This window comes from Protopterus annectens, chromosome 8.part1, assembly GCF_019279795.1.
Source record: "Protopterus annectens isolate FY-2018-M chromosome 8.part1, PAN1.0, whole genome shotgun sequence".
Taxonomy (NCBI): domain Eukaryota; kingdom Metazoa; phylum Chordata; order Ceratodontiformes; family Protopteridae; genus Protopterus; species Protopterus annectens.
In genome coordinates this window covers 368,964,713-368,974,779 of record NC_056742.1, presented here as the reverse complement: position 1 = coordinate 368,974,779, position 10,067 = coordinate 368,964,713, and the positions used below count along the sequence as shown (strand labels likewise).

Below are 10,067 nucleotides of genomic sequence, written 5' to 3'. Positions count from 1 at the left end.
TTCTTTGAGCTCATGAAAGAAGTGACACAGACTGAAAATGTCAAACATTTCAAACAGCTGTCAACTGCAAACCACATGCTTCTGTAATTTTTATTCTTGGTAAAAAGGTCTTAACTCCTTGATCCGGCCTAGTGCTAACTTCCTATCCATTACAAGCAATTCATAACTATGTTATGTATACAACACAGCACTGACCTCAGTTCCCACCACCAGTCCACTAACTAGCTAACGGAAGCAACAGAATGGGCAGCCTGCTCTTTCAAATTAAAAATTACACCACAGAAATATGTATAAGAATATATAATTTATTGTAAAAGTTTTATTAACGTTGTGCAAAAACTTCTCAGTCTGGTAAGGCTACTTGTCTGCAGAAGTGGTCTGTAAACATTAACACGTTCCTGTGCGGACAAAATACCCTTTGTTAGTAAAGGAGTTTCAGGCTGTAAAGGGTGAACACTGTCTATTTAACACAGTACATACACAGGCTCTTGCAAAACGGCTGAACAGGCTACATTCTTAACAAGACCAAATGGCTATCATCTTACTCCCAATTCTCAGCTGTTCTTGATTTTGCACCATAATTTTGCTTTGTCCATCATAAAATATTCGATTTTGCAGTAAGTCACTCAGAGTTAGTCAGTCTATGGTGACAAAGTTTCATACAACTTTTAAAAAAGCTCAGGCTGTCAATCCAGAAAGGAACTCCTGTCAGTCATAAAAGGAATGCCCAAACCTGTGTGAACCTCGGTGTATGTGAGGAGTAGTCAATTACACAATAACCCTTGGCAGAACATCGTATGCACTGGCGAGCAGAAATTCCTAAGAGGTGAAAGTGGGATAAGTAAATGAGAATAAAAGGCAAAGAGAAGATTAGTACATTTAACAAAGAGTTGTAGGAGACAGCAAAGGAAACTTTAACAGAACATATTGCAAGTAACAATAAATACAGAAGTGCAAACATCATACAGCAAGAAAAAATACTGGGTGCCATGCCCACAATGTATGAAACATGAAATGACCTAATTTACTAAATAATCTGTGTAGATAACATATATACATACATAAAATGAAATACAATGTGCAGAACGTACTGACTCTGATCTGTAATCAACAATACAATGTGTATTACTATCAGGAGCAATATTAAAAAAAAATGATGGAGCCATATAAAAACAATGAAACCAATATAAAAAGGAATTCAAGTGTACTACAGAGAAAAAATGGTACAAAATACTTGTGGATGTGTCCTTGAAGGAAATGTATCGACTATGAGTGAGGTAGACAGTGAGATGAATAGATAGACTGTATGTGTACCACAGCATGCGACAGGGGAGGATCCCATATTTTCACAATTAAATACTAGCTTGCAACTTCATGTGGCAACTACAAAAAATTAAGCAGGGTGTGTTAACCTCTACCTTATCTAGTCATCCTAGAAACTAGTAGAGTATCTAGACTCTCAGTATGCACTGCACGTTTTCAGTGCGAGAATACCATGGGGTGAGATACATTAATGCAACTTCCCAACAGTAGCATTTATTTGGTTCACAAGTAATCGATTTGCTTATACCATAAATATGTCTAATAAGTTATTTAAGCATTATGTAGTAAATGTACATTTATAAACTTTTTCTAAGCATTCTCATCTCTTAAAGGTTGGTAATTTTCTAAGTGTTGCATCATTAAGTACTTCTTCTGGGAAAAGACATGACCTTGGTAAACAAGAATCCATGCAAACTGACTACTTATCAGGGGTGTAGCCAGAGAAATCCATTCCGTACTCATAGTGTCCTATTGTTATCCCCATCCCATCTCGTATTAATAATGCCCTCCAACACTTAATAATGCATGTCATTTTCAACTGTTCCTTTTATACTTACTAAAGATGTTGTTTTAGATTACCAAATCTCTCTATAAGCAAGACATTAATTTAGACAGTAACAGGCATATCATGTCCTGCAAAAGACAATTTTCTAAACAAGGTTCAGAAAAGTGGGCTCAGTAGAGTACAAATAGTATGCCTGTCTACAAACTTGCTACTCATTTATTCATTGCCCAGTACGTATCTTTATGAAATGGGAAAACAGGAGAGCACTCAACAAAAACTCACCCCCACACATGTTGCACTGTCAGAATGAATGGTGGAGCTCAAAGTGAAGAACTGAGCTGTAACATAACCACTCACTGTGCCACACAAATGGGAAACTAAAGCCAGCAATAGAAGAAAAACGTATGTACAGTGATGCTTTCAGTTTGAGCATATAGCGCTCAACCTTCCACTCCCAAAATGTGGAACACTGCCTCTAATAATGTGCAACAAAATGGGCAAAAGGTGGAACACTTACATACAATTTATTAATAACTTCAACTTGGAAGTTCATATGATGGTCAAAATGTGTTAAAGTTACAAAATGTTCTCTTTTTCATTTAATAAGAGTTAGTATTATTTAGCATGGAAAATTCTTAACACTGACTGTATGACAGATCCTTTCACTGAGGAACACGGACGTTCCTAGTAATGAGACGGGTATGTTTGTGGAACAAGGTAAACATGAAGAGACACAAATCACTTTATATGTTTACTTGCCAGTGCTCCCTATTTCTGTCTTACAGAAATTTCCTTCCATGCTGTGCCTCTTGGCAGATACTGAATGTTAGTGAAATATATTTGCGAAAGTTTACGGTCATCCCAACTTTAACAAAGTAACCTGTCCAGAGTAGGGTTGCCACCTTTTTAAATGCCCAAAGTGGGTCATTTTTGGTACAAACATCAGATTTTGCAGGCCAAAACATACCCATGGCCAGTTCAAAGGACAGAACTTCCCTTTTTTGCCTAAATAAAAGGTTATTCTTGTAGCATTTTAGTTGCTTGTTCTGTTTCTTATAAAATGTAGAGGTTTCAGATACAGAATAACTGTTTTATGCAACTATTGCATAAAATATGGGAAAAAAATTGTCCTAAAATCTCAGGACAATTCCCATTTTTACACTTTTTTAGCAGGGCACAACTGCCCAAAGAGGGACTGTCCCTCGCAAAGTGGGCCAGTCCAGAGAAAAAACGACATCCAGCTACCAAAAAGAATAAAAATATTACTTGCTGTTGACATGATGGAGCCCGTATTCATTTTACATTTTTTTGTCATCGCCCTCATTTTAATCCAAGTGATATCTGTAATCTCACGCGATACGTCTGAAAATAAATATTTGTATAAAATGCAACAAGCTTTTGTTTGACTTGTCTGTGAACGTACTACAAAAAAAGTTAAGTGCGACTCACCTGCCCCCTTTCCAGCTCAAATTCAGAATGAGAATGGAGGATATTTTGTGGACTGGACAGAAGTGAAGGGCTGGGCAACACTGAAAGTGAAAGCAGCGCCCCGATGACATATTAAGCGTTTGAAACTGGGCAGAAACTAAGAGCATAAAGTGTGTATTAACAACACGCACTGCAGTATTAGAATATGAGAAAAGACCATACCCCACTACTGTTGACATGAATCAGGAATGGTAAGTCATCTCAAACTAATTTACAACTGAATAATAAAACACCGACTTCGAGCGATAAAAAGGGTTCTTCTTCTAATACTACATGTCGGAGGAATATTAATATTATTCATTAATAATAATATTTCCTTTTTTAAAACAACAGTCTTGCTACTACAAACGCTGTCTAAATGCAGCCCCGTAAAAAAAAAAACTTTCCAGACGTCACGGGGAATTCTTTAACCCTTGCAGACCTACGTATGCCTATGGTTATTTCAGAAAGGAGTACCACCGTGAATACGCAATAGCAAACCCCGCTAACGCCTCATGCACGTGCACGTTCAGTGACAGACAAGAGCGTTATCGGAGGTCTTATTTCATGGTTGATAAGTAGAAAGCGTAACTTTTGTCTTTCATTTCCAAAATGTGTAATATTATTTTGGAACAAATGGGCAAAATGCGGAACACATACTAACAGCTTACTAAAGTAACAATTTCAACTGGTAAGCTCACAGTATGGTTAAATGTCTTAAGTTATACTTAACATGTTTTCTCAAAGGATTAATATTAACTAGGTATTATTTACGTGAATGCTAGTTAAAAATTCTTGTGACTGCATACCTCTCAAATCTCCCATTTAATTCAGTTATGGCCCTGATTTTGACTGAGAATGTTGCTGTGTCCCTCCTAATCCTGCCCAAAACTGTCAAATTTGAGAGGACGGATGGTAAACTGCACTTATAAATAATGATAATTAGAGTTGCAGAGGTCTATTACTTCAGAAAATGCACGTTCTTTCAAATTCTCTTATTCTATCAACTTCTTAAATCAATAGTAGTAAAATTTATAAAAAAAAGTGTCCCTGTCTGTCATTGATTATTTTTAGATAGCCTAGTAGCACCTACCTATGAACCTATCTGCCCGAAGGCATTCATAAGCCATTCAGAATGTGTCAGACCTAGCTCCTGCAACTCTCACCATGTGGGTTCTGTCCATGAGTCAGTTGGCAACCCATCTTGTGACGTAGGGGTTTATGTTCAGGCTGGTGAGCTTGTCTATAATAGTAGGCTGTGTGCACTACCTTTCCCTCGTCTATAGCCTTGGTAACTGTCTCAAAGAAGTCCACCAGGCTTAGGAGGCATGATCTGCCCTTAACAAAGCCGAACTGGGTAGGTTCCAGTGTTTGGAGGTTCCCAATGTCTCTGTTAATGAGTTCCATGATGATGTGCTCCATAGCATTGCAGACCAAGCTAGTCAGGCTTATTGGGCGATAGTTCCCAGGGTCTGTTGTGGCTCCACCTTTGTGGAGCGGAATATCTGTTGCTGTGTGCCACTCTATGGGTACATAGCCTGTGGAGATGCTGAGTTTGAACAGGGTGTTTAGGTGAGGAGTTAGTTCGTCTTTGAGCTCGTGTAGGACACAGCCTGGGACACAGTCCGGTCCCACTAATGCTGTGTTTTTGGCTCTGGAGAGGGCTGTTTTAACCTGAGTGTCTGTGATTTCAGGGGCTCTACATTCTTCTGCTATGGTTATGGGCCCTTTTGGGGGTGAGGTTTAGAACTATTTAGGTCTGCCTTACCTTAGTATAGCACTCAGGACTGTTACTGCTCAGAGAACATCTTTTTTGGGCACTGGGCATCGTAGCTGATTATGTTAGCTGCAGATTACACCAAATAAGCACTATTCCCTTGTTTGGTTACAAACACCCTCCACTCCTATCCCTTGCAAGTACACCTTAGGACCTGCAACCATGGATGTGCACTTTCCTACTATCTCTGTATTCAGCTTGGTGGGCACGGGCATCCTGTGACAATGTAACAATTGCCTTATGTACACTGACAAGCACTTAATTCTTGAACAAACAAATACAGTATATGAGAGATACAGTTATACTGGAGGCTAGACTCTCACATACAGAATCAAAAAGCAAGAAACAGGTTGTCAGTGACACATCACTCACCGCACCCTCAAAGGACAACAAACATAGACCCACATATGTGGAGGTGCTCACATGTAACTTATCCAAACCTCAAAGGCCTTTCAGATGCAGTCCTCAGAAACTCCACATGCACACAAACAAGACAATTCCTATCACAACACATAAAGCCAAATCTCATTGTTTCTCACCTACCAAGCCCATAAGGGGAAACACTCCACAACCCAATATTCTGGTCATAGGAGACTCCATTGTGAGATACACTGATGTCCCTCTTACCAGCCTGTACAAGGAAAAGGTTACAGTTAGTTGCTTGACAAGGGCCAGGATCCACCAGATCATGCAAGTGCTCATATCACTCACTCCTAAGTACCAGTATGACTCAATCATAGTCCATGTGGGTATGAATAATCTGAGATATGCCTTCTTGGACTGTATGAAGAGAGACCTGATTGAGCTCTCAGAATACATGGCATAGGCAGGAAGGAGACTTGCATTTTGCAGCATTCTACTGTCTCCAAGGAAGATGCCACAATATCAGCAGAAAATGATTGACTTTAACAATTGACTTAGGTGTCATTCCAAAGGGGTCCAATACTTGTCAGCCTGGGTGGACATGGTTGACAGGCCACGCTGCTTTGCCAGGGATAGTCTTCATCTGTCACCTCTAGGCTTTTGGATATTGGCCAAAACATTATCTACCCCATAGTGCCTTTTGTAGGCTTTCCCAAACAGATGAACCTTCCAACATAACAAAAGGTATTCAAGACAAGCTAAAGGTGTTACGGTTCAATGCTAGGTGTCTCAACAAGAAACTATACTCCGTGGAAGATCTCCTCACCCTGGAGAATACTGACATATGTAGAGTTACTGAAACATTGTTCAAAGCCATGGTAAGTACTCCAGCAGCGCATGGCTATAATGGCTTTCATATGTTCTGACCACCCACTGAACATGAAAGAGCAAAAGGCAGAGATGTATCTATATACATAAGGGATAAGCATACCTCAATGCTGGTCAAACAATATGACATGCTTGAGTTACTCCATGTTCAATTAACCATGGGAAAAGTCCATCACCATATTCTTGCTAGCCACAGGGTCCCCACCATGAACCAGGAAACCCATACATCATACCTGAAGTTACTAGAATCACTCACCATTCAACCCAATACATTATTCATGGGTGAATTTAACTACCCTTCCATTAATTGGTAGGGATATAAAACTGCTAATATTCAGGCCCAAAGATTTCTTGATTTTGTAAATTCAAATACTGTGAAGAAGCTAATCTGGACTCCAACTAGGGGAGCAAATATCTTAGACGTGGTACTCATAAATATGGGAGCGTGCTGTGCCCCACCTAATGTGATGTCCTCAGTGGTAAAATTAGATCACAAATGGTCTCCCTTGAAAGAAAGATTAAACTAGTCCCCCACCTAACCCCAAAAACTTTAAGAACTTCTGTAAGGTAAAGGTAAATTACTTTCTATCAGAGGAGAGCATAGCTAGTTTCCAAGTTCCCTCAACTCCAGAAAGCACAGAAACCTATGCAGAGACATACACAAAAGCCCTCTATGACCATATAAACAAACTGCATTGAACTGGCAGTACCAGACCAAAAATAAACCCATGTCAAACCGTAAAAGCAAGCCACCCTAGTGGACCCTTGGTATTAATAGGTTGTACAATGAAAAAAACAAATCCTGTCGAGAAGTAAGAGGGAATGTGCACAATGGAGTAAAAGGGGTTCCTATTACCTGATTGAATGTTTAGGTTAGCGAATACCCAAATATCGATCTGGTAATAGCGAAAGCAAAAAACCGTGAACGGACAATTTAACGCAGGGAAAGAATTCCCTTAGCCATTATGTGGATTTTTCCCCTTTCCCCACTGTAGAGCAATCCGGGAGTTGGTATATTTAGTTGGGGGTGTGTGGAGTGCATAGCCCCCCACTTCATTTTGGTTAAAATTTTTTTTTTTGTGACCGAGGGAATTCATTCCCTACATTAAATTGTCTGTTAGCTGTTTTAATTTTTCGATATTATTAGATCGACGTTTAGGTATTCACTAACCTAAACGTTCGATCGGGTAATATAGACACGAGTAAAAGTCCCTCATTAGTCTAAACAAGAGAATCAGAGAAATAGTCAAGTCTCTGCAAGCAGACTTTGAGGTAAAAATAGCCTCCAAAGCTAAGGATGACCATAAGGCATTTTACAGTTATGTCCACAATCTTAAGGGCAACACTAAAAAAAGTGCAGAATTAGTTGTAGATGGCATCACCTATACTCAGCCAGAAGACATAGCAAATTTGCTGGCTGACAAATTCAGCTGAAATTTCACCTCCCCATTAGCCCCCAGTTCTCCCCCAAGAAATAACCTCCACCACTCCACAGCCAAGTATCACCAAAGAACAGGTTGCCACTGTCCTGTCTAAAGCTAAAAACATGGCTTCAATGAGCCCTAATGATATACCGGGTAGCCTCTTAAACAGCTTAAATCAAGACTTATCAGGCCCATTAGAATCTCTGTTTAACCATATCATCAAGAATGGCTTTGTCCCAATAGAGTGGGGGGCAGCAACAGTCATCTCTCTAAATAAAGGGGGACCATCTTCTGACTTGTGAAATTACTGACTCATAAGTTGACTAGTCTTATATCTAAGACCATGGAAAGAATAATCATGGACCTGATAAATAATGACATAGGAAGCCTCCAAACACTGAACCAGACCCAATTTGGTTTTGTCAAGGGTAGGTCATGCCTACTGAATCTGGTGGATTACTTGAGAAAGTCACTAAGACCATAGATAAGGGTAAAACAGTACAGACCACCTACCTCAATGTGGCCAAGGCATTTGACACAGATCTCCACTCAAGTATTATTAATAAACTCACAAAACTGGACATAAATCCCTACATCAACAGATGGATAGCCAACTGGCTCATGGAAAGGACACATTTAGTTAAATTGGGTGAATCCAGATCTAGGAAGAAGTCAGTTACTAGTGGTATGCCACAGGGCTCAGTGCTGGGACCACTCCAGTGCAGAATATGTTTCTCTGAAGTTAAGGCTAATGTGGAAGTTGACAGGTGAAGTCCATCCCTGGGAAAGCAGTGTGACCTATCAGCCATGTCCTCCCAGGCTGACAAGTATTGGAACCCTTTAGAATAACACCAGTAGCTAAGCCAATTGTTAAAGTTGATCATTTTCTGCTGGTATTGTGACATCATCCTTGGAGACAGTAGAATGCTGTGCAATGCTAGGCTCATACCTGCCTGTGACTCTTATTCTGAGAGTTCAATCATGTCTCTTCATATATTCCAAGGAGGTATGTCTCAGGTCATTCACTCCCACATGGACTATGACTGAGTTATACTGATACCTGGGGGTAAGTGACCTGAGTGTTTGTGTGATCTGGTGAATCCTGGTCCCTGACAGACAATTAACAGTAACCTTCTCCTTATCCAGCTTGATGATAAGGACATCATGTTTCACAATGGAGTCTCCAATGGCCAGAATATTGGGTCATGGACTGTTTTGCCTTATGGGCTTGGTAGTTGAGGCATAATGAGATGTGGCATTATGTGTTGTGATGGAAATTGTTTGTGTACATGCAAAGTTTCTGAAGACTGTGCCTGAGAGTCTTTTGAGGTTTGGGTAAGTTACATGTGAGCACCTCTGCATATGTGGGTCTATGTGTGTGGTCCTTTGTGGGTGCAGTGAGTGATGTGTATGAGTCACTGACAACCTATTTGTCACCTTTTTTGTCTGTATGTGAGGGTCTAGCCGCCAATGGGTAACTACATCTCTCACATACTGTATTAAGTGGTTATCAGTGTACATAAGGCAATTTTTACACTGCCTAAGGACACCCATGTCCACCTAGTTGCATGCAGAGATAGCAGGAAAGTGGCCATTCATGGTTGCAGGTCCTAATGTGTACTTGAAAGGAATAGGAGTGGAGGGTGTTTGTAACTGGATGAGGAAAGTGTGCTTACGTGGTATAATCTGCAGCTAACCTAACCATTGATGCTGCTCAGTCCCAAATCAGATGCTCTTTGAACAGCAATAGTCAATAAGGTAGCTAACACAGTAAATTATATATATATATATATATATATATATATATATATATATATATATATATAAATAAATAAGCAACAATTCCAGATGTTTGCATCAGTACAGGGCACTGGCACAGTGAACAGCTCCATGCAAATGTGCCAAATTTATACTAGCACTGGAAATAAAGAAAACTGACTCAGCCTTCTAGCTAATGCAATGACTACACTTAGAGCCCTTTTGTGTGCATCCCAGCTCAAATAGACCAGGTAAATACCTACTGCCACGAGATGAATAATCCCAGTCTTCCCAATATAAAAGCACAATAAAAGAGTGTTCAAAGTGAAATGCTGCCATAAACAAACTTAATAATATGAATACAGCAGTGTACTTTAAATAGCTTATAAATGTGTGATTATTCAATAAAAGTACTTCACTTTGTAGAAATTATCCAAGAGCCACTCCGTTGTAGAGAATTTATAAAGGCACTAAAAAGAAGATAAGCTGATTAATAAGGCCTCCAGCCAATAAAACTGCATACAGAAAACTCAAGAGTTTCCCCAACCTAAACAGACCAGGC

The 10,067-nt window shown here is 39.7% G+C and overlaps 1 long non-coding RNA gene across 1 annotated transcript; it reads right to left on the bottom strand.

Annotated features, from left to right (window-relative positions):
• Window positions 1-291: 291 nt before the first annotated feature.
• On the bottom strand, window positions 292-3,709 carry LOC122810084. Its single transcript, XR_006366052.1, has 2 exons — window positions 3,278-3,709; window positions 292-819 (listed from the first exon to the last, which is right to left on the bottom strand). It is a non-coding gene; the product is annotated as an uncharacterized LOC122810084 (long non-coding RNA).
• Between the last annotated feature and the right edge of the window lie 6,358 nt (window positions 3,710-10,067).